Genomic DNA, 25,842 nt, shown 5'->3' on the forward strand with positions numbered 1-25,842 from the left:
GAGAGGAGAGGACTGAGGAGGGTGGCGCACGAAGAAGGGAGGGTGGCAAACGCGGGCCCCGGGAGGTAAGGGGTCCCCAAGTACCGCTATACCTGGAGTCGCCCGAGGCGGAATACATACCTACCTACCTACCTACTACGTGTTCCCCTCTCACTCTCTCGCTTCTGTCCTCTCTCCATCTTTCTCTTACCCTCGCGTCCGATCGCCTCCCTCCTCCCACTTCCCACCCTCGGAACCCTCCTCGTCGCTCGAGCCCGCGCGAGCTATACCGCTGCAAGTCCACGCCATGATGCACGCCATAGAGCAGCAACGGGGACCGATCAGTGATTTGCTTCACCTCGCCGACGACGCGCGTCGCGACGTCGCCGTCGTCCTCTTTTTCTCTTTTTTTTTTCTTTCCTTTTCTCTCTTTCTCCTCTTTGTCGTCCTATCACGCACACGCACGCAATCCCGTCGTGTTTATTCGTCTTGTTAGTTCTCGGTCGGTCCTCGAACCTCCGAAGAGGTTCCAAGCTTGTGTGATTCAGATTTGGAATTCAAGCTTTCACACCATCGATAAGTTTTTAGAATTTAGAAAAAAATCTTTTTTAAATTCCCCCGAGTGACCTATTCCGAGTTGGAAAATGTTGTACGAGTAGCGTGTTTCTCGGTGCCTTCCTTCAATGGGGTCTACTTAGAATTCTATAGTCGACGCAGTCGACGTGACATTGATGTTACGACGACTTCGAATTGGCGGATCGAAGGAATAAAGTATTCCTTTCCGCTTCTCAAGATATTTATCCATTTGCTGTTGAAATCATTAGGATAATCGTCATTTTTTAAAAAAATCCCACAGCGTGATCACGACTTTGAACTGACGGTACCAAAGAAGAGAAAGAAGCACAAGAGCGCTCCTTCGTGAATCTTCCGAGTATTATATATTTTCTTCGTGCTAACTCTTTGGTGAATAATTTTGCTACGAAAACCAATCGTCATCGTTATATGGTCGAAGACAACATCGCGACGACTTAAAGTTGGTAGACTAAGGATCAGCAGACGATCGTGGCGGCGAGGTGGAAGAGAAGAGGACGCCCGCTGCGAAGAGAGCTCTCCTTCTCCTGGAGTGTTCACCTACCCTACCACTTCCTCCTCCTCCTCCTCCTCCTCCTCCTCCTCCTCATCCTTCTCCTTCTCCCCCTCTTTCTCCTCTTCCTCCTCGTCTTGCTCCACCACTTCTATCGCGCTTACAGTCGTTCGGTCGCCGGCGAACAATACGGTTTACGGCCGCGTACGACGACGGCGTCCACGAAACAGCTGGTACCACTGATCGCTGGTCGTGTCCGGCGATCGCGGATCCTCGAGAACTCGTTCGGAGGGATCGATCCCGTCCGCATCAGCTCGCGAGAGGGTCGAGATAAGAGGGGACACGTGGACCACGGTGCCCAAATTCGTCCTCGCGATATCGAAATTTCGTGAATCGTATTCGTGAAGTGAGAGTGGTATCCGTTTCTTTCGAATTTTCGGCCTTTCAGAGATACAACGTGGCTCCTAAATCGATTATCGAGAATTCGGACTCGATATATCGCGTCTCGCGCGAGTGCTGGAGAGAATAGCACGAATAGTGTTGAAGAGAGTCAGAAATAAATCCGGTTCCATCCCGTGGAAAAAGCCAAGATTGTCTGTTACAACTTAAAGATCCAAAAGTGTCAGGATCTGTCACAATTAAAATATCCAAGAATCAAGATTTTTTCAGCAAACGAGGTTTCAAAAAAATGTCGGGATCTACATTCTGAAAACTTAAAAATTAGAATCCGTTGTAGTTTAAGCATTCGAGACTCAAAGTATTTACATTTATATAAGAGGATTCAAGAAGTCAAGAAGAGATCCGTTATACCAACGATAAAAACTCGATGAAAGGCAGTCTTGCTCTACAGAATCAAGATTGGGCCAAAAGAATCAAGAGATTCACTACCAATCTCAAAGATTTAGAAAGCCAATACTATTTGCATCCGATATTAATCGGAATAAATTACGTCTTAAGGATTCAAGTCATCTATTAATTTCTAATTGTAAGTCAGACTCGATAAAAAAAGTCGTATGGCCGTCGACGCGTCGACGCACCTGCGTGGATACCTGTGCGAGGAAGAGCGTCGAGCCGCGACGACGTCCAGGATGCGTTCGCGCACATGACCCTCGATCAGTGAACGACCTTTTCCGGAGCACCTGCACATCCGACAAACCGACAAGCGTTCTACGTTGTTCGAAGGAATTTTCCCAACACACTCGACGCGTGTCCATTCCTAATCTCTGATCCTCAACCTCGGAGGACTCGGTCTACGAGGAGTTAACCTGGCAGAGATCTCCTCGTCTCTTCTATTCCCAGAGGTTAGTCACTCGCTTCGTTCCGGTATCGTACACACGCGCGTGTGTGTGGGCAGTAAGAGTGTGGGTACGCGCTCTCGGTCTCTCGGTTTCTCGGTGCAACGATTGCCCGGGTGTATGCGCGAGTACGAGTGTGCGCGTGAGAGCCTCGTGCAGGTATATCCTATATTTATCCGTGTTGCGAAAGTGCAGCGAGCTGCATTATATGCGGCCAGCGAGGTGTGAACTTTTTCGGGGATCGAGGATCCCCCCCATCAATCTGAAGGAGGAATGGATGAGGCTCCATTTTAATTAACCCATCACGTCGTTCTAAATGATGACACGAAATATCGCGTTTCTCGCTAGTTCCAGGCTTATATAAAATATGCCCGTAAAATAAACGTCTCTCCATGATAATAATAACAATGAATTCACTCCGAAGGAATGGATTCTCATTGGCGAATATACTGTACATTTTCTCGCCTATATAGGCACACGCACGTTTCTCTATGTTTTCCGAAAGATCGCAGGATTGCGGAATAACATTCCTTCCAAGATGATTGATTCGATCATTAAGGATAACTGTTATTGCTATGGTAAATCGTAACTATGAAAGTCGGAGTAAAACGGAATCCCGGGATGGATAAAGACGATCTACGCGGTTGACGCGTAATCATAGTTAGAGCCAGCCGTATAACACCGCTTTGTCGTTCGCGGCCGTTCGCGGTCGTTCCGGATGCGTGTAATCTCCGTAGAGTAACACGCGACTTGACGACGATGGAGGTGTCGTCGCCTCTTTCGCGCGCTGGAAATCTTCGCGATGACGCAGCCTCCGTACTCGCGTCGAGAGGAAGATTCATCAATCGCGCCGGAGATTATCGCCCACGATGTCCGTTTCGAAAGGAAATTACGTACACGCGGCTCGAACTAGGCTCAAAAATCCGATTCCTCGGAATTTTTGTTCGTCTCTCCACGAGGAGAGCCAGGCTGACGACATCGCTACGTCGCCGATGATAGTTTCATGACACCCTGTAAACGCTTATCGTACGCCGCTGATCGCGATTAATGGAAATATTTTCGAGGAAATCGTTACTTAATAACGAGTTTCTTGAAAAGCTAGTATGATACGCTAGTATTCGCGCTTATTTTCGATGGAAAATTACGATACGATGCAAATGAGTGCGCGGCGTTGCGAAGGAGAAAGTGCGCGATCGTGATTATCGTCAAAATTGCATTTTTCGTGCGCGCATCTTGCTGAGCAAACACGGAAATCATTCTCAACATAATACCGAGTAGAACTCAAGCAGAAATAAGCGCCTACGTAAAAATACAAAATTGTAAAAACTAGAGTTAAGTGTGCAAATAATTAATTATCAATTAATTAATTTATGCTACACGATTTACTAATTAATTCTCATATCATATACATATATAAATTAAACGAATACCATATTAATTATTCAATATTTAAGAATAAACGTTGCGCGAAAAATAGAATTAAATTGATTTGAATGAATCAATTAAGATCAAAATAAGATTAATCAGTAATAAGGAGGTTCATGTTTCAGCTAATTTCATTCACTTTTCGCGTACGTGTCTTTTTACTTTCGTTAACGTTTCGAGAAATCGGTTTCCTCGCTTAAAATTGACCACAATATATCCGTTCTACGTGATGAATCGCCACTGCGGCGGTGGCGGCGGCGGCGTTGCGGCCTGCGAAACAAATAATTGGTGAAAAATTCCAGCTGTTCATGATACCGCGACCACGTTACGGTATTAATTAACTATAAAATTGCGGTAATGGCAAACGTGTCGCGCGTGTGTTGCGCACGTTAGATCATTCCGCGTGTCACCAAAATACAGATTAGTCAATGTTCTTCGATGCAGATTCCACGTGGATCTAGATATTTAAAAAATCGAGGTTGAAGGAAAAAATATAACAAAGGCGATTACAATCATTATCTTTTCCTCTTTCATATCATTCGATGATGAAATTAATAAAACGAAGGAAAATACAGAAAATTAAAGAAATATTTTATTAAGAAATTTAGGTAAGTTTAGTTTTAAAATTTTGTTCAGAAATGGAAAATTTGTTTTAAAAATAGTACATAAAACTTTTTCTCTAAAATTTTATTCTTATTTTTATCTTTATAAATTATTACAATATAAAAAAATCAAACGGCTCAATTAAATTCAATAATAAAACATAAACGATCAGTGGGCTATTGAAACTTTACACAAGTTATTATTTATGTTGTGAAAAATGACATCAGCGCAAAGATATTATTTACACATTATATTTAAAATTCAAGCAATCAAATCCATTCAATCAAACGACGTTTCGACCTTTACTCTGGTCATCTTCAGTGATTTTACAAATTTAACCATCTTCATTAACTAATACAATGTGTTAAACCTCTATAACCTATAATTATCCATTCGTCAATTGTATACAATTTTTGTTCTTCTTAATGTTGTTAATTATTAATAATTATAATTTACTTTATAGTACAATCTCCCTAGAATGTTTAATTGGTGTAAGAAAGTACATGGATATGGATCCATAAAATAATCCTCGGATCTGCTATGTTCCACATAACACATCGTAATCTTGGATGCAATAATGTAATGCGACAACGTTAAGAAGAACAAAAATTTTATACAATTTTATACAATCGTTTGATTGAATGGATTTGATTGTTTGAATTTTAAATATAATGTGTAAATAATATCTTTGCACTGATGTCATTTTTCACAACATAATAACTTGTGTAAGACTTCAATGGTCCACTCATCGTTTATGTTTCATTATTTTATCTTTATTTTATGAAAGATATTGTATTAAATATTTCTGTAAGATTTTTAATCTACTGAGTCAATTTTTTTTTTAATCTCAAACGACTCAATTGTATAAGTATAATGTAATTTAAATGTGTACACATTTTTTTTTTCATTTTGTAAAAGCCCGAATCAAGTTTCTAAAAACAGGATACCTAATGAACCGGTCAGAGTTGCCGATTCTAAGAGCGATTTTTATGTTGATTTAGAGATTCGTATGGCGGAGCTATAGAAAAAGAAGGAAGAGATGAGAGGATTCGCCTCTCATCGTTTGTCGCTCATGGAATTTGGATGAATCTGTTATTTTCGTCCGGGGAAACCGTGGAAGGAATTTTGATCGCCTCAACTCCGGTCTGGCGCACCGGGTGAGGAGTGTCCAGAATCGATGCTTGTTTTTTGAGAAAACGCGGGACAAAGACACGACTCGCCCCTTTCTTTATCTACGGACTTATGTTTATACACGCTAAACCAGTGATCGCCAAATAAAAGTGCGTCTAAAAGCGTCGTTTAACCCGCTATTTCTGGCGCCAGCGAAATCCGCGGGCTTACATTCCTCACTAATTTGACCTTAATTTAGAATCCTATAAACTTGGACTTAGCAAACAGCAAACCAATAAAATTGAAGTTTAATTATCCGAAGAAATGAATTTTAATTTATCATAAATTAGTATAATTTATTAAAAGTTAAATAACATTTAAATTAAACTGAATTTAATTTATACATATATAAAAGATAAGTTTACATTTTTCTAATTGAATAAGTATAATAAAGGATCTCTAGTTGCAAAGTTCTGTGAATCCTATTTTGAAATTTCTAAGATAATCTAAAAAATATTTTTCGTTTCCCGATCTTAATTTTTATATATCTAAAAAAAACTTCAATACGCTCAAATATTCTACAAAGGAATTAAAGACATAGAGTTCAAAATTTTAATGCAAGCAATTTTTTTAAAAAAGGTTACTTATTCTTAAAAAATCAAATGTGTTAAAGTAAAAAAATAATATTTAATATTTGTAGTATTTTAATTTTCCAAACAAATAAATCACAGCGCGATTACATTACAGTCGATTCTGCAGTTGGATTTTCTCATATTCTGTTTCCAATAAATCTAAAGTGACTTTGTGCTCCAAACGGCACTTGATTACGATGAAAAAGAATGTAATCGAACTTACGGAATAAGGGACCGCAAAATAGAAAACGGCAGGAAACGCAACGCGAACGGGCTAAAACAAAGGTAAGATCGAGAAGGCAGACGCGGAGATACGCATCTACGAGCGTGGGATCGTGTGTACGCCGGCGTTGAAGTCTCCTCCTTCGGCTTCGTCGAAATCACCGCTTGACGCGAGCGGGGGATATCTGGGACGCGCCGCACCGCGTCGCGACGCATAATGACACCGACGCTTTTGTAATCCACGTGACTATCGTGCGCGACGTGGGCTATACAAAGTATTCTCTCGATTGAGTGAGAGCCACCTTTAGATGACCGTTTAAAACGTGTACGTTTAAAACGTGCACGTTTTAAGTATATGTATTATATTCTTTCAAAATTTCCCGTGTTGTTAGAGGAGCGATAGAATTAAAAATCCCAAATATACATGTGTAAAATAAAAATTATTAAATTCCCCTATCTCCAATAATAAGAGTAATTTTTCACTTCTAAATATAAATAAAGTTTAAATTCAGGAAATGGTAGGATTAGAGTTATCAAGTCAATATCGATCAGACCTTATACCATAAAAGTTATTACTGTAATTAATTATGTCAGTGATAATAAAATCTCACACCTAAAATGACACGGTTAATATTATTTCAATATTTCAATTGTGGTAATTTTTTTAACTTTTAAGAAGATGGCCACAGCATTCCAGACATATTATTAGTCTTAAGAACTTTGTTCTGAAAAAGAAAAATAAAAAGTATTGTCCAGAAGTTTTAAAGTTCATTATTTTTACATTCCTGTATCTTATAAGGATATAAATAACGTAAATTTTTAACTTTATACGTATTATTAAAAAAAATATAATATCTAATAAAAATAAAAAAATTTGAGGTGTTCTGAGCAAGCCATCTACTTATTTAAAGGTTAAAAAATAAAGTTATATAAATGAAGGATCGCGAATCAGATGTAGGTTCGTGAATTCATAGACCTTAAAAAGATTACTGATACCTTCTAAGAATTAAGATAATAAAATATAGACTATGAAATTATACAGTATAATAATATGAAGATATATGTTATTATATAATATAATATAAATTAGATTATATATACATGTGACCATGTTTTTTTTTTATTACATTGTTAATTATCGAATAGTTTACACGTTTCATTGAGCAGAATGAGAAAGCAAGGTGGATTATTAATAGTCCTTTTTACCGACGATGCCCGGAGGAAGACAGTGGAAGGACACGTGAGGTCATCGTCGTAAAATACGTCGAGGAGAACCTGAATTTCTCTCCTTGACAATCCTAGTCCTCATGATTCGACATACAGAGTAAATAAAAATTAATGTTCGCAGAATTACCGTGAATATCAATCGATCAAGCTTTATTCGTAGTAACAAAATGTTTCTGATCGTTAACTAATTCGAGTTTGATTTCGACGTTATCGATCGCCGATCTCTAGATAGCGACGTAACATAATATCTCAAGATAAAAAGATCGATCCATCAACTTCTATTTTTATCTTTTTATATTAAAATTATATTAAAATTGTATAATTCCATATACAATGCAAATGAGAAGCGATTCTTCGTGAAAAGAATAAATTTAAAAAAAATCATATAAAAACATTTCCATATTTTTTATGCTTTGCTATTCGAGAGAGTAGAGTTTAAAAGGATCAGTGATGTTGTTTAGTTGATGTTTTATATAGTTTGTAATAAGCGAGTATAGCTGAGGGATACTTTAATCGAACTCTTGAAGATTTTAAGATTTTCGGTGGGCATCTCGTATGCTCTCGGAATAACGCTCGGCCTCTAAATTGTAGAACGAAGTTGTCACTGAATGACTTTCATCAGTTTCTAGACGCTCTTAAAATACACTATAGGCAGCAATGAGTCACCGCTTTCTATCGGAATGTTAATAGCGAATGCACATGTATGTTCTGGATGGGAGGAAAAAATCGATTTCTCACTCTCGTTTCTTTGCGCTACTACTTGCTCATTGATATTACGATACGAATACGAGAATAACGTCTCCGCAAGACAGATTAAGTAGAAGATAAATGAAAGAAGCGCGAAGAAAGAGAGGAGAGAGAGAGAGAGAGAGAGAAGTCGCTTCGCAAAAAGTTAAAACCTCGTAATTACGCTTATTTACCTCGTTGCGAAACGCACGGTCGAATTTTAAATCACAAGTCACAAGTACGTACACACATGTAAATAAATTCCTCTGGTGATGACGAAGTTGTTCGCTTAATCGAGACAAAATCTGTTCCTTTGCTAATAAATTACTGATTTATCATGATGAATAATTCCCGACATAAAAATATGTCTCCTTTTTAGGATTATTTTAATTCGATTCTACAAATTCTATATTCTATTCGACCAAGTTATGCACATTGAATTAAGTCTTATTGCATGATTTAATCTGTTACTTTTTAAGCCTTGTCCAAGTAAATATTCTAAGCTTCTTTTAAAGTAAACTTCAGACTCTACATTCTCTAATTCAGAATTTTTTTCAGATCCTAAATATCACACATTAAATCATGTTAAATATTAATTTAATCTTTTCTAACTTTTCTAAAAAAAAAAAAGGCGGATTTTTCTCAAGTTTTAATTTACGTTAAATTGTAGGTTAAGCGGCAATCAAACGAGGCATACTATTTTCAGATCTATTAAACATAGATTCTACTCGAGTCTGAATTATGCGCAGTGTTGCAGTAATATACACGTTGCACTTAGCCGCGGGTTTTGCGAAGTCTAATATTTTCCCCGCGCGCGCACTCAGCCTGCACGAGTGCAGGACAGGTTCCGACGACGACGGCAGGATACTCTGACATTTGCCAGGTTGATAGTCGAGTGGTTCACCTATAGCGAAGTACACCTATCCGTTGCATTATACATGGTGTCCCAGAATTACCGGATGTTCTTTCAATCAGTTTCTATGATCAATTTTGTCATAATCTTTCTACGCGTTTAACGGAAAGTTATTGTCATCGTTTAACACACTCTTATCTATTTTTGACACTTTGTATCTCGTACAGACACTTTGTATCTTTGTAACTTTAAATTGAAACTCTTCAAACAAATCCACTTATAATCGACTCTGAAGAGAATAATTTAGAAATAAATTATGTAAAATGTGAAAGATTGAATTTTTTAGCTGAGTTAAGGATAACGAAAGGAATAATCGTGTTATATTATAATTAAATAATATAATTATTCATGAGTCTTATAAAAAAATGATCAAACAATTCATAAATTTATGACTGGCTCGATGTGTTTACGTCAAGATCAGTTTTAAATCGATCGCAGAATCTGTAATGAGAAAACTCTTCGGTAGCTCGTGGTACATCCTACTTATGTATCTCTCGGTCGAGAGATCAACGAGTCTGCGTATTTCGCCAGAATTTCGAGTCGGAGGAAGCGGACTGAAGAAGCAGGCTAAGGCCCCGGGATGGCAGTGGTACGATAATTACCAGCTGGAAAACGCGAGATGATGCATAACGCGGAGAGTCGCAGGCAGTTAGCCGTGCGATTGCAGAAGCGAGCTTAGAACCCGGCGTCGCCGTCGTAGCCGAGGGCAGGTTTGCAACCGCTGCCAGAGAGAAATTTCTACAGAGTTGCTGCGCTGTAGCGGTCGTTTCGACATAGGTGCAGGATCGAGGGGATCCTGCACGCTAACGGTGCGAATAACATCACCTTGCTTCGATACGCGAATATTTTTCTTAATAAATTCTTTCGAATAATTTTTGGAAAAAAAAAACATATGTATGTGACAGACAAAAATCAATAACATTTGTTACCTAATGTCTGTGAAAATGTACGGGAAAAAATATGATGCAAACTCACCGCAAAATCTCGATGCGTCGACGAATGAACCGATGAATGCGAGACGAGAGATTTCTTGGAAGAGAAAAATACAATGAGTGACAAGTATTCTATCTGGTTGTGCATGAAACATTGATAAATCGGTGTACGAACAGTTTTGCTGAAATAAAATTTAACCAGATACAGATCTGAAAATAATTTTGTTAAACCATAAAAATAATTATGTAGGACACTCAAGCTAGTCTGTAGAATATGTAATTTCTCTACAGCATTGTTTAATCGTATCTAGTAAATTTTTTAATATTTCAACAAAACTGATCTTTCCATGTGTGTGTGAGAAAATAAGTATTTAAATAAAACAAAATTTAATAATATTTTTTAGGTTTCTCAGAAACACCACTTTTATGTGCGTGATCTAATTTAGATTAATTTTCTTCTTAAATTTATCCTAAATTTTATATACACATATATATGTATTATACTCTGATTTTATTGCAAATACGTTATGAAAATTCTGAAACTTGGAGCTCCCCTTTTCTTGTCTTTATAAATCTCATAGCTCTGTGAGGAAATGACTGCATGCCAGTGAACAGACTCCACCGTGCCATGAAAAGACTCCTCGGCGTGCACGTATAATTAAGGGTTTAATTAGAACACCGGATAAGAGCGGTTTCGACCATTACAAAGACAGACCACTACAGAGATTGAGGAAAATGTATCCTCGTCGAGTATACTGACCTAGTATTTTCAAAGAGCTAACAACTTACTGTTTCGAAAAATATCAAAATTTCAAAAATATAAAAAGTATTTTACTTTTTTATTTTTAAATATATATACACAGCAAAAATTGTTTTGCTGAAGTATCCAACAATTTAGTTAGATACAGATCTGAAAATAATTTTGTTGAACCATCAAAATATAATTAGGACGTTTAAATTGGTTGTTGGACTGTTAAAACTTTTTACTGCATTATCATCAACGTTTAAACGTTCTACGTAATTATTTATGGTCTAATAAAATTATTTCCAGATCTATATCTAGCTACATTTTTAAATACTTCAGCAAAGCCGTTCTTTTGTGTAGCAACATGTATTCTAGAATCTTTAAGAACATTATCGTTAAAAAGTTTTGCATATTCTTAAATGTTGCGTTATTTTTCGTTCAATATTTATGTCGTCACGGATATTTCTCCCTTGTTTCACACACGATAAATACACCCAAGGGGACACATTCCTAGGAAAAATAACGCAACATTCAAGAATGTTACACGCAAGAATGACTATAGAAAATTAAAATTTTTTCTTAAAGAAATATTACCTTCTTTAAAGAACCTTTATTAAAGAAGTATGTTATTAGAATTTTTTACTCGAAACTAAATTTCTTTTCGATTCAAGGTATATTTTTTTTTTTTTCGTTTAACTACACCTTCTATAAAATTATACGCCATGTTTGTATGTAACAATCATGTAGAATATTTTTGTCCCACAACATCTTGAGCTAATATCGCACTGCACGGCGTCGAAGACGTGATTATCCGTGCAAAAAGATGCGGAACCTCTCTGTGGAAAGCCCTCTCGTACTTCGTCTCGGTTGTCAGAGTTAATGCAAAATCGCGAACGTGCCGCGAATACAACACGTACACGAATGTACACGCTGCTGGATGCAACTTAATGTCACCCCGCGTTACAACACGGTGTACTTATTAGCGCGGAGACGCGTTTAGGATTGTGCACATCTTAATTAGCATCGGCGATTAACGAGGTCACTCAGACAATACCGTTTTGATGATGAGCGACAAAAACCATGCGGTTTGATGCTTTTAAGTATTTCCGATCTCGGCCACAGTGCTTTATTTTACGACGACAGATTAAAGCGTATAACGGTTCAACTTTTTTGAAGATATTCCAACCGTAAAAAAATATATTTATATTATACTGCATACTAGTATTATACAATAATTTTATTAAATGGATAATTCTGATTGATTCTTTTCAAGTATATTTTTATGCTGGTTCGGAAAATGAGATTACAATTTATTATAATGGCTCCAATTTTTTGTAACCGACATATCTCTTTTAAGAACTTTCACATTTTGTTAACAGCTTGAATCTTTTTTTTAATTAAAATAAGTTATTTTTGTTTGAAGCCTCTTATAATGAGTAGAAAATCAGTATATATGAATCACTTATTTTTGCCTAAGCAGAAGAGATAAGTGAAAGAATTTTAATTTTTTTAGATACATATTATTAAAAACTCTGCACTTTTCTCATTTTGACAGATTTAAAATCAGCGCAAAAAATATTATAAGAAACATCCTATCAGATTACATAAAAAAAGTAAAATTTTATCGACTAGCGTTAAAAAATATTAAAATAATAATTAAATAATTCTATCAAGTTTAGAGATTTAAAATTTCTGAACAATGTCAGATTTGTTTATTAGATTACAATTGCTGATAAATTTAGAGTTTTAAATAAAAGATTCGAGTTGAAAAATATCAAAATACGAAGGTGTGAAGATAAAATGAGAGGTATTTGGCTTAAGTTTACGGCCATATTGTATAACGTAAATTCTACTTAATCTTGCCAGCAGTAACGGTAGAAATCGCAGAATCACGAGCTTTACTTATGCCATGTGGCCTTTGAACTCGTGTTTCGACAGCGCCGCAGCACAAAAAGCTAAGCTAATGCATAACCAACGGAGCGGAATCGAGACACGGCGGAGCCATGCGATTAACGCGACTGTCGTGACACCGCTGTTGCGGATGTCGATAGCGCGACTGACGACGTGGTTTCCCCCGTGTCAATCAGACACGGTTTATCATTACTGATAAATTTGTCTGTCAGGAGTAGATTGGAAAAAAAAACTCGTTTTACCGAGCGTGACTTTTTTGGTTAAATGATTTTTGTTCAAAAGAGAAAATCCGATTTTTCATTCGGAAGTGTAAAAGTACAAACATATAAATAGATCTTTAACCCTTTGTCCGTAATTACATTTTTACTCCTTTCGTCTGCAATTTAGATCTTTTTTGTTCAGTTCCTAAATTTTTTTTACTGTTCTTTTACAAAAATGTGAAAAAATTCAGGATTACTTTTCAACGTTTGTTATATAAAATATAAATAGATATTACAAAATATTTTAGGAGAGGGAACCGGACTTCGCCCTCTTTTATTTCAGAGAAATTTGAAAGAGAAATTTCGCTTGGGCCAAAAAAAAAAGACTCGGATGACGAAGTAGTAATACACTTTTCAAAAGAAATGAAGACTTCAGTCACACACATGCAGAAAGGCGATAATCTTGTTTTAAAATTCGTTTACCCAAACACTCGTGTCCCTCCGTTAGTTCAGTTAACAGAGATTCCCCTGTAATTTGGACGTAAACGATAGAGTCTCGGGTATTTTGACTTTCTCCACGTGTCTGTCAACGTGTTTCGTTCGAGTTCCCGCGGTGCGTATCGCCCGAGGGGAACGATCGATCGGTGTGCTTTTTGGACGAACTTCCGCTCGTCAAAGAAAACGGACTTGGGTTGGCGCAGCTGACCCAGTTTGCGTGCGGGGCCGAACGGGCCCCACGGCGCGCAAGGACGCCGCGAAAACAGGCGAGACGGCGCGCGATGTGTTGTTCCTTCGCCTAATAATCGCCTCGGCATGGGGAGGGTTCTTTCGAAACGAACGACGGTAATTATCGGTTATATACATAGTAATACCGGGCGGTCGACTTCCATCCTTAAGATCGACGCTTAAGGAGGTTGTAAGGCAAATGCAATTTGTTAAGAACCACTTGAAAAAATTAGACTATTCTAAATTTCATTTAATAATAATACAAAAAAAATAGAAACAATTGACCATCTGGATCAAAAGTTATTTAAATAAGTAGTAATATTTTTTTAATTTGCACTCTAATATAAATATATGAAAATGTATTATAAAATAATGATAAAAATCTCAATTTTTTAATATAAATACTCTAGGAATTCAACAATATTTTTGTAAAGTCATCTTGAGATGCAGACATTAACTGTTCGGTAAATAAATAAAATTTGTTATTTGTTATAAACTAATGGTGAATCTCAATGAAACTTTGCATAAGTCATGTTTAGTACTTGATACATTTATATAAAAACATTTAGATTTTTCTTATTATTTTAACAATTTTTGTTTATAACAATAAAATAAATAACCTATAAAAATGTGTTGCTGAATAAAACCAGAGTGTTATAAACACAACTTTCACATGTATGTAGTTTGTTTAAAGCGAAAATATTAATATATGTGTTATAAATAACCTATAAAAATGTGTTGCTCAATAAAACCAGAGTGTTATAAACACAACTTTCACATGTAGTTTATTTAAAGCGAAAATATTAATATATGTGTTTTATGCCCTTACAACCTCCTTAAGACTGGCGCTCCTCGTCGCCCGAATGGCGCGCGAACGACGAGGAAAAAGAACGTGCAGAGTTCTCTCCTTTTCCTCGGTGTTTAATTAACCGTCATTACACGCGCCGTCATTCGGCGGCCTTGTTAAATCTAACGATCATCGCGATATTGACTTAACGGAATTGAATGAAGCAATCGATATTATGTTCGCCGCTTTTGCGATCCTGAGATTTGATAAAGTTATTTCCATTAGATGAAAATCATTATTGCTATTTGATTACATTAATCGTTATTGAAGAAGAAGAAGGAATATGAATAATAGTTAAATTTAAGAACTTGAGATCTTATATATAATTATTTAGAAAAAACAAAGTGAAATATTAAGAGCGCACTGAAAAAGAATTATTAAATCTTCATGTATTCCTTTGAATAGTTTTGAAACTATAGTTTTTAAATTATAGTACATCAAAGGTACTCTATTTTACACTTTTGACACACCACAGTTTACAAACTATTCATTATTGAACGTTAAGTATCACTTGTGCCTATTACATCTTTTCAGGATTGGGTAGTGTTAAGTTAAAAAGTTAAAAAATTAATTAATTTTAATTTAACTTAGTTACATTTTAGACTCTTAACTTTTTAACTTTATTTAGTTACATTTTATCCGTAACTATTAATTTTTTACTCAATTCTTTGAAGTTCAGTCTCAGACATAATACGCGGCAATAGCGATAACTTAAAATGAGATGAAAATTGCAAAAGTGAGCAAATTTACTAGGTGTTGACCAATGAAATTATAAATATTCTAGTGAATTTGCTCACTTTTGTAATTTTCACCTCATTTCAAATTACACAATCGACCCCCAGATTTCAATCTGTCAGAAACCATGTATTTCGATGCATCTAGTTTCTGATAGGTTGAAATCTATTATTCCTTATTACTATCGCTACTCCCTCGTATTGTGTCTGAAGCTTTAGTCATACCACAGGCCAGTATTCATAGTCGAATCTTATATATTATATTAAAGAGTATATATAAACAAAATATGTAAATAAAATATATTAAGTATTCTCTAAATGAAGTATATATTTGTCATTTCCGTTATTTGTAAGACTGAAACACTAGAATCATAAGTTAAAAAAATAAAAAAAAGCAAATTTAACTTTCAACTTTTCAATTACTTTTTTTTATTAACTTAACTTTTAATTCAATTAATTTCATTATACATTAACTTGTATCTTAACTAAGTTAAATTTTCAAAGTTGTTAACTTTAACTTAATTTAGTTAAAAAAAAATGTCAACTTACCCAACCCTGCATCTTTTGTTTAACACATTATAAGCCATATCATGAAAACAATATCTAAATCTTATCTAACTCAATTTTTAGATAATTCAATAAATATTAAGATAACATTGTGTGATTAAAAAAAGATAGTAATGGAGAACTCAAATTTAAACACTAGATGCTAAAACTCAAAAAATAGAAAGCGTTGAACGCATCTCGAGATCCAATAATTCATCAAGTATCAAATTACTAAATTTTGCACATAAGATGTGACAAATAACATGATTAAAGAACAAGGAAGCAATAAACAAACGTCAGCCTCAGAAAGGCTAGACGTATAAAGGAAGAGGAAACGCTGTACGCGTCTTGAAATCTAAGAATCTTAAATAGATCTCCAGTCCATTAACTTGCGAATTAATGAGTCTTGCATACAAGGAACGACAAATTGCATAGAGAGCAAAAAAAAAACCAACGAATAATAATCGAATATTCCAGGAAAGTTGGGGCTGTGGCTGACGTTCGGAAAACAGATCCCCTCTGATCAACAGTAGTCCATCAAAAGCGAGCACGTTGAACGCACAGCGTGACAAGCCGAGGTCCGACGACGATTAATGATACCGGCGCGGCGTTCTCGCGGTAGCGCATTTGGATCGCCTCTAACGATCGGTCACTGTAAATAGGTTGAAGGCGTACCCGGGGGGCTACCCGATCGGCGTCAACAACGAGGTCGCGTTCCAGCGCGTTAAAGTCTCCGCACGAGCCACTGACTGCGTTTCACGCAGACAGACGGGACACGAATTTCGTGTTCCTCGCGGCGCGTGCGTACGCAATTTCTGTCGCTCAATCAAAGCGATCCAAGACTGGATCGGTGGATTGCTTTAATTTCATTGTGTTGTAAGATGTACAAGAGAGAGAAAGAGAGATCACTGAGAGATATCGAACGTTCCGTGGCGAAATAACTGTCCAGTTTCGTCAGCTGTGTCGAGAGCGATCGATAAATGGAATTTATGGTGGGAACAGTCGTCAAGAAAGAGATAAAGAGAAGAGAGAAATGCAAAGAAAAAAAATTGCATTATTTTTTAAGCTTGGGACAATTCCGTTAGTTTGGTATCTGCAGTCGTATACGAAACGGTTCCAAAAGTGTCAGCTTTATTAATAACCCTCCGTCTCTCTCTGCGATCATATTTTTACTCCCTCCACCAGTAATTTGAATCTTTTCGTCCAGTCCAAGTTTTTTTTATATACTGTTTTAAGCTTCCGAATAAAAATTGGGGTACTTTGTAACATCTTTATTATATTACCAAATAGTTTTCTCGATTATTTTAGGGGATTTTAGGGCTCTGCTCTGCTTCATTTCGAAGAAATTTGAGTGAAATTTCGCTTGTGCCAAAAAAGATCTAGATTGCAAACGGAGATCTAGGTAAGGCTATTGAAAGACAATCGAATTTTACTAAGAATTAAGTGTGAATTTATGAGTAAAAAGTTGAAGAATCACATTAAAAGGAACCTATATTTCCTTTGCACTAGAAAAATCGCAAAGTCATTGTATAAACAAAACTCATTTGCCAATCCAAATCCAAAGTACCCACTTAAAAAATTTCTTTGCTTATTCAAAGAGCCCACTTGAAATCCAAAATGTTAAAGCAACTCTCTTGTAGCTCATGACTTCAAGAACTGTTTTGAGACACGAAAATACACGGAAAGGACGGTTTTGCTGAAGTATTAAAACATTCAGAGAGATACAGATCTGAAAATAATTTTGTTGGACCATTGAAATAATTACGTAAGATGATCAAAATTGATTGTTAGAATGTCAAAATTTTTTGCAGTATTACTCATCATGTTTGAGATTCTTACGTAATTATTTTGATCCGACCAAATTATTTTCAGATGTGTCTAGCTATACATTTTTAAATATTTCAGTTCAGGAAAATCGTTCTTTTCGAGTAAACACTTTCTCAATTTATTTCTCGCAAAACAAATCTTTCATGAAGCAGCCCCAAAATTGAAACGGTGCAATTTCGCGATAGCTCGCCCCGAGGAAAGTGGTAGGCGGTAGCTCCTCTAGCAAGCGGATAGTTGCCAAGCCCTCTATGACGCCAAGAGAGCACGCGGTTGTCTCGTTGTTGGGGCAACAACACGCGCGATCCAGGCACGGCAAGACTCTCTAGCTGCTACGAGACAGCAGGCAGGCAAGCAGCTCGAGGCGATGTAGGCGTGCTGATACTTCCATCCAGTCTCTCTCGCGTCAGCCGAGTCGGTCGGTTCGGTGGTGGTAACGCCAGCGAATCGACCGACACGAGCAACCTGGTTGCGCAACACCAAGGCAGCCCGAGACAACGACGGCAGCGATGATGACGATGACGGTGACGACTGCGAGAAGCAACGCTTCGTGTCGGTGTGCTTCGTTTCTGCATCGTTCGTTCATTCGTTCGCCACGGTAAATAGGCTAAAAGCTTAACCGCCTGGTATGTACCTGACACCGCGAGGCCGCACTCAAACGCAATGTAAGAAAGACATGTTTCTCTTTCTCTCTCCTCGACTCCCACTCGCTTGGACTCCCCGTCGTCCGCGCGCGTCGTCCGGATCTCTTCGAGAACAAGATCGTGTTTTAATTGAAATCTATCTTACACCTCGCAGATTTCTCTCTTTCTATCACTCTTTCTGACTCAGTGTAAACTTGTTTCGCAGCAAGCGCAAAAAAGATTTCGTTTGCAAGTTTTTCTTAGGAAGGATATTTTGGACAAAAGCGTGTATGAATCTACACGATGAAGAACGATTTTGCTGATCTATGTGAGAATTTAACTAGGTACAGATATAAAAGTAATTCTGTTGGATCAGCAAGATAATTACGTAGGAATCTCAAGCATGAGAGCTGCAAAAAGTTTTGACATTTTAACAACCAACTTGAACATATTATACATCTTATATAATTATTTTCAGATCGGCGTTGAACTAAATTTTTAGATACTTGAGCAAAACCATCCTTTTCATACATAGGTCTCATTTTAAGTTACTTGATGCAAAAATAACAGTCGATTAAAATAACTGACAAATCCTTTCTGACAAGTCTTTCGATTTTAACGACTTAAAAAGAAAGAATTATGGTACCGACGATTTAATAAATTCGCTGTTTCCGTCTTGAGAACTCAAAAGTTATATAAATTATGAATTTATTTTATATTCTAATCCTTTAATTTTTGTAATTTTTATTAATAATAAGTCTGCGGAATTGTATGTAAATTTAATTACAATAATACAGATTAATTGTAATATGGATAATCAATAATGATTGCAGTGAAGGAATAGGTACCTCCCTCCTATAATTTTGGTAAAATATTGAAACCTCAAAAACAAAAAGCGTTGAATTAACGTTCTCCAATAAGAGCATAAAAAAACAACGTTGTTAAAATTCGCTGGCTCTCTGTAATTACATAAAATTTCTAGGATAGAGAATTTCTCTTCATAACATATGAGAATCCTGCGGAGGAATGAACTTAATTACATCGCGTTAAGGAAAGATCAAAGGCGGTGTTGCACTGCGTTGCGATGCGATGCGTCGCGTCGCGTCGCGACAGTGGAGGAGGAAACGCAAGACGCGCTCGTGAAAGAGAAAGAGGAAGAGAGTGAGAGATGTCGTGCCATTATAACGGCCGTGGAATTCCGTGTTCCTGCCTCTCCCGACGTCGCGATGCTCGTCGAGCACCGAAGAAATCGAGATGAGGGCCGGTTGGAAATGAAATTCGGCACTTCGGATGCCGGATACTATCTATACACGGATGCGGAAACTGGGTCAGCTAACGGTGAAATTCGTGCCCCGGCACGAAAATCCACTTTATATCGCGGCCCTAGGTGTCGGAACTTCCGATCAAGCGCGAAGAATCGCCAGACACAAGGTCGAAAAGAACAATCAGATGCTTTATCGAACACCTTCGACTTTTGCCCGAGAATCTAATTTCAAGCAGAGTATAGACATTCCGAAATGTGAAACATAAGTATCTAATTATTTAATTACTTGGTGCAAGTTCTTAAGATGATTGCCCTTACAGAAATCTAAATGATTGAGAAGAAAATAAAAATTAGTAAATTAAAACGTAATAAGCTTAGATAAATTACTAACATACCTTTATAAAAGTATAATACCTACTGGCCAATTTATTACTGAAAGACAGTATCCACCTAATTAATTAATTACTTATTTAGAGTACTAAAAACACTAAACAACAGTACTTTCAATATTTAAAATAAATAATTAATTACTGTCTTTCAGTACTGAATTGACCAATATTATATTTCTATAAAGGTATTATTAAAAACTGAAATCAATAGGACTCTTAATATTCGAAATACGACAACGTAATATAAAAGGCTAATAAGAGTCAAAACATAATAAGTCTCCATTGCTCGTTTCATATAAGTATAATTAAAAAGATTAAAAAAAACAATAGCAGAGGAAATAAGAAAAATAAAAACAACACAAAATACAATACAAAATTACATGTTTCAACCTTATGTTTAGGTCCTCTTCAGATATACAAAGAAATTTATAAATACGGTAAAAATTGATATCCCATGATAAGAAAGCGACGGTTTTGTTACTTAGTCGATGAGTGTTAAGTCAGAGAAACGGAAAATTGCTCATCAAGCGATTGGTTGACCGAATGCGAAAAGTTTCTCGTTGTTCTAGTAAGAATATAAAGAAATTTTATTTAAAGAAAGTTATCAAAACTAAATTGAAACAAGCACGAATACGTCTCTCTGGTAAAAAAAAACTCACCTCCGAGTCCGACAAGGTATTATTAGTAATTTAGATAAGTTTATTTAAATTTTTGAGTAATTTATACAAGTTTTACCATTTTTTAGTTTTTACCAAGTTTACATTCTTTATGTGAATTTGTAATTTCCACAACATTTTAATTTTTGACCATTGGTACTTTGGCTGCTTTTATTTGAACGTTTACCGCCGAGTGTTATTTTATCATTGCAGAAAAGAATCTATATATATTTTAAATCTGTCACTGCAAATATTATTTGACGCACTGAAGAGGGCTCGAACCAAGAATCAAAACGTTTGGCTATTATGAATTTTATATTCGAAATGTCTAATTTGTATAAAATATTATTTCTGTGTATCAATAATAATTCGGCCGTATTGGCAATTTATTTTCTTTTATAACAATTAACTTCTTAAATTCATATAAATTAGTATAAAGTTAAAGTAGAAAAATAATACAAGTTAAAAATTACAGTAGGTATATTAAAACAAGAGTTTCTCCTGTATTTTGAAAAATAGTTATCACTAATTAAGCGAATAAAGCGATTTAATTATTATTAATTGTAAAATAAAATCACTAAAATCGCTAAATAGTTTTTACTAACTAACGCGTGTGATTGTTAATTATTCAATAAAAAATAAGTGGAATAAAAAAAATAAGTTTCTTACACGCGACATAAAATATAAACGTAGAGTATCGCGCGACGCTCGTCGCTCGCGGTTTCCTGCGAACTTTAAAATCGCACACGCACCTGAATCCAGTTACGGTCTCGCACGACTGAGCAAACTGGAAATTTCCACGGAACCTGGTTGCTTTGCACGCTGATATTTTCCCTCGCATCGGCACGTTTTTATACGGACGACCGGCATTAAGCAAGAAACCGCGAAGCGACGATAAAAATCTCAAACGGAGTTAACGCGTGATCTGTGCGCGATGTCGATGGCGAATGGATTCGCTTCTGTTAGCCAGTTGATAATAAAGAGACGAACAAATAAGCGAAAAATTCGTTGCGAGAGTAAATCATGCTTTTTAAAAAGCTGAGACGCGATAAAAAATTAATTTCATTTTAAAAACATGTTAATTAAAAGATCAGTTAAACTAGAATGATATCAAAATTTAAATTCACGTAAAATCAATTAATCAAAATAATTTGAATCAATTTATATCTAAATCAGTCTAGAATTATTGGAAATGTGATATTGTCTATTTATTATAGATTGATTAACAATTTAGGTGAATAATTAATTCAAACTTAATATTGAATCAAATAAAAGTCTTTAAAAGAAAATGTTCCGGATTAAATTTAGAAATGAAGGATTTTATTAACATTAAGACTAATATTTTTAAATAATTCCCGCTGTACGCCAAACCATGGAAGCTAGAATGTTATTTTTTGTTGTTTATCTTATTAAGATTTCTTTTTTTTAAATCATTACACGTCAGTTCCTGAGAATGAGAGCCAATTACAAATAGTAGCGAAAAAATAAAGAAATCAACGACACGGATGTTTTACTTTGTATATCGCGAGCCAGTAATTTTGTCCGCATAAATTATAGTAAACGCCACTTAGCAAAGCATTTAAGCGCTTCCTGCCTCTCACGCCGTCGAGATGCTCCCCATTTAAAAATATAAAAACAATCCCTGATGGGTAACATCTTGAATGATGTATCTTACGGTTCGTACCGTTTTTACCGCGTCGCACGTAGATGTTTCGAAAGTCGCACTTTGATCGCGGTGATCGCGTTTCGTTTGAAGCGAAATTTGAAGCGATTTCGATTTCTTATATCATATATACTTAAGAGGAAAAAATACATTCTTTAATCTTTAAAGGGTTTATTTTGTTAATATTAGAGCTCAGTAATATTTACTATAATTTATTATTTCATTGTTTTCTTTTCTTAAAATATGATACTATTTCAGTGGTACTACATAGTAGCAAAAAACATTTTGTATTTGTGTTGGAAACGGTTCACTCAAGATCTTATTAAAATATTTTGAGTGGAATTTTTAATATATCCAAGTGTTAATTTAACATAATGAGATTATATCATTTGAATATTTTGTGTTAAATTAATATTAAACATTTCTTAGTGTTAAAACAACACAATTTATAAGTAAATGAACAAACAATCTAAAAATTATGTGTTTCAAAACGTAAATTCTAAAATAAATAAATAAAATACATGTTAAAAAAATGTACTTTCACAGTTTGCTTACAAACTGTGTCAGTGTTATCATTTCGTATTAATTTTTTACATAATATTTATGTTACTTTCAAATTTATATTCATCTCGTGTTAAATTAAAGAGAAAAATTTGAATGGACCATTTGGGAGACATGTTAAATTGAACAGAAATTTTTCAAGTGTGTATAACGCTGACTTTCTTATCCTGTAAAGGTTAAATATTAAATATTAATTAAAGATCTCATTTTAATACTTGGATATTGATACGTAAGTAAATAGTGCATAAATAGCAAAAGATAATTTTCTGAGACATTATAGTGTCGTGAAAGAGTTTCGAAACACCACGCATATACCTACATACATCAACCGAGTTACAGTTACCAGCCAGGCTGTGTAAAATTTTAATCGAAAATCGAGATTACGGGCACCTCTCTGAGCGTAGGCCGGCTCGTTGGCCTAGAAATATCCCAGCTCGATCCTCCGCGCGCTAAGGATGGCGCGTTGTACGCGCAAGCGTGTTGGAGGAGCGTGTAAATCGTAGCTCGTGCGAGACGCGACGTACTTAATACTTTAATTAGATGTTCGAGCGGGTTAACTTGCCGGACGAGTTACGATTTCTCAGTACCGAGTCGTATCCTCCCGATCCTGCCAAGGGAAATCGACGATTAGCAATGATGTTCGATCAGCGCAGGATGCAACAATTTTCCCAGGAATGCGATATATGACTAAGAAATAAATGGATTGCTTTTACAATAAAACGAGGTATATAAATAGTTGAGATAAAATGTATATTATCTTATTATCTTATATAATTATTCTCGGAAATTACGTATTCCGCTGTAATTTTTATTGCTATATGTTTTACTATTTTATCATTGAAAATTCCGAATTCCGTCTTTTATAGTCATTTTGTCTTTTTTAAAATTTTGTTATGTTTAATTCCTAGATATAAAAGAAAGAAAAGAAGAAATATCTTACATTGTTTAATTTTATAATTGCTTCTTTACTATTTTATTTCTGATTTATCTTCTTCATTTCCTTCCTGACATTTTCATCGTCATCTTTTTATTTTTTTCTCAATTTTATTTATTGAATACATGTGTTTAGAATAGTAAGAATTCCTAGGATATCTATCAAGGATTTACAGACAAGCGAAACGGAAAGAGATGCGTTATACGGCTCCTCACCTTGAGTGATTTACATTGCTGCCGGATATAGGTATTCCGTTGCAATTACGTGATCACCGTTAATGACACGTATTATAAATAATTTTACGTGGTTCTTATTAGTCGAAGCTCTATCGCATCTCTCACCTCTTGACTCGATTTGTTCTATATCGTGTATTATGTCGATATATATATACTTGTCGCTGCGTAATATTTCTAAATGTCACGTATCTGGACTCTTAATATTGTACCAATAATAAATCAATCAATATCATCGATAAATCAATATCTGTCATTAATGCACATTAATGTTATTAACCTCAACAGAACAAACTTTTAATTTTTAATATGGAGCGACGCGTTACTTGGTCGACTATAAGTAATTGTCAGATCTGCATTCAATCCCAGTTTTTGTCCCACATACACTGGAAAAAATGCTAAATTTTAATAAATATTTGTTTGAATAGTTTTAAGTCAATATTTATTAATTTGATACAAAAACTATTAATTTAATTTAGATAAAAATCCCAAAATTTTGGAACTAAAATATAAAATTTGTATTAAAAAATTATTAAAGTTAACACTATAAGGTATTATATACCATTTAAAAAAAATGTACTTTTAATTTAATTGTGTGCAAATACTCGATTAAAAAGAATATCCAATTTTAAATAATTCTCAATGTACAAGTCCAAATTAAAATAAAATTATAATAGGTAAGTAAATTATGTGAAACAATGTTAAAACATAATTTAAAATATATTTCTACTTGATCGATAGGTACGTGTCCACATTTGCACAGATACGCTACTGTAACAAAGTATCTCGCGAGCACGGACGCCTTATTATGCAAATGGCCGCATCCGATACATCTCTAGATGCCGTATCTACGCTTTAAACGTTGTAACCGCGCGCCACGCTGCTTTCACGAGGTCTCGATAGAAATCATCGGACTCGCGCTTTTCTAATCGCTGATTTACGATATTCTGCGCGCGGATAATTATCAGCCGCGACTTCTTCTCCTCCTCCTCCTCCTCCTCCTTTCTTTCCGCTTCTCTCCCTCCGTTTCACGAGATTAATGATGCGTATATACTTTTTCACACGTGAACGCTCTGAAAATTATTCGCACTCTGAGCGGCGCGTAATTACGCATTTCGTCACGCCGCCGGATAACAAATTGCCGGATCGAGTCAGCATCCCGGCGCCGGGACGCCCTGCGATCTTAACGATCCTCCACTTCCCTCAAGGCCCTTATCAAGATACACGTTGAGCTCCTCATTTATTGAAAGAAACGTTATTTGAATTGCTTACGCCATGATTATCTTCAAGACGGCTAAATTTATATGTTTATATATGTATTTATTAATTTATATTTATATAAATTTGTAGTCGCGGAATATGTTTTAAGCAGTAATTATTCTCAAGACGGTCGTTAAATTTAATATAAAAGTTACACGATCAAAATCAATCGGAAATATCTGTTTGTTACTTTTTGAACGGACATTTTTCTCAGTGTAATAATATATTAACGACCTAATTAATGAATTAATTATTTAAGAATATATAAATAACTGTGCTAATAATTAATACTGTAGAAATTACCTGAAGAGAAAATTAATTGCAGATACGTAACATTTATCCTTTTAAATTGAAGGTGATTTAAGGGGTAAAAGACTCTAATATCGCGACTGACCCAGGTATAAATCGCGGACCTGTTTATCGGATCCGCGCCACGTGCGATTTATTTTCACTTTATGTAATATTTAATTATAAGATGGGGTAAAGAGGAGGAAAAGAGAAGGGGGGAGAGAGAGAGAGAGAGAGAGAGAGAGAGAGAGAGAGAGAGAGAGAGAGAGAGAGAGAGAGAGAGAGAGAGA

At 35.6% G+C, this 25,842-nt stretch overlaps 1 protein-coding gene across 2 annotated transcripts in view; it reads left to right on the forward strand.

Moving 5' to 3' along the window:
- The first annotated feature begins 1,924 nt into the window (after nucleotides 1-1,924).
- The window catches only part of LOC108765838 (zinc finger E-box-binding homeobox 1), a 54,706-nt gene continuing 30,788 nt past the window's right edge, over nucleotides 1,925-25,842 (forward strand). For both annotated transcript variants that reach the window (XM_018514684.1, XM_018514685.1), the window contains exon 1: nucleotides 1,925-2,364. The gene's annotated coding sequence lies outside the window, so the exon portion shown is untranslated. The remainder of the gene's footprint in view (nucleotides 2,365-25,842) is intronic.

The sequence above is a fragment of the Trachymyrmex cornetzi genome, unplaced genomic scaffold, assembly GCF_001594075.2.
Source record: "Trachymyrmex cornetzi isolate Tcor2-1 unplaced genomic scaffold, Tcor1.1 scaffold557, whole genome shotgun sequence".
Classification (NCBI taxonomy): Eukaryota; Metazoa; Arthropoda; class Insecta; order Hymenoptera; family Formicidae; genus Trachymyrmex; species Trachymyrmex cornetzi.